This window comes from Centruroides sculpturatus, unplaced genomic scaffold, assembly GCF_000671375.1.
Source record: "Centruroides sculpturatus isolate CEXI.00-Female unplaced genomic scaffold, Cexi_2.0 scaffold720, whole genome shotgun sequence".
Taxonomy (NCBI): Eukaryota; Metazoa; Arthropoda; class Arachnida; order Scorpiones; family Buthidae; genus Centruroides; species Centruroides sculpturatus.
The window spans coordinates 8,054-8,665 of record NW_019385122.1 but is presented as its reverse complement, the minus strand read 5'-3'; positions in this window follow the sequence as shown (position 1 = coordinate 8,665).

Here is a 612-nt window from a genome sequence, read left to right as displayed (position 1 = left end):
AAAAAAAAAAAACAGGCTTGAAATATTGTCTACAACCGTGCAAGGACAACTGAACTCACCCACTTTCTATTTCTTAAAGTAATTTTTCTTTTTTCTTTTTCTCTAATCATTCATTTTACTCTTTACTCTCTCGGTTATTTTTTTATCCTTTTACTTTATATTAATTCTACTGTTAAAATTTAAAAATATAATTTAAAACTTACTTCTGGCCCTTCCGAATTCAGAATTGTAAGTTGCTCTAGACGATCCATTATAACCTAATGTTCTACAGACGATATCGGCTTCAGTTTTATCCCATTCATCGTCACAAATGGATCCCCAAAGTCCCGCGTGATATATCTCCACGTTACCCTCATTTGCACTATGACCCCCGACTAACCTTAACTTTCCTTCTTTGACTGCCGTCGACCATCTCACAAAGAGGGTCAGTAGACACAGGGTGAATCGCAGCAGCAGCAGGGTCATGTTCCGTCAGTCTACTGTCTATCCCGGAAACGGAAATATATAGGAGAACGAGCTGGAAAACAGATGATACATTGTTTGGCTTTCACTGAGAAAGATGCAATACTTTTCTCGAGGTGTAGGCGGAGTCGCTCTTCGACCAATTAGCTG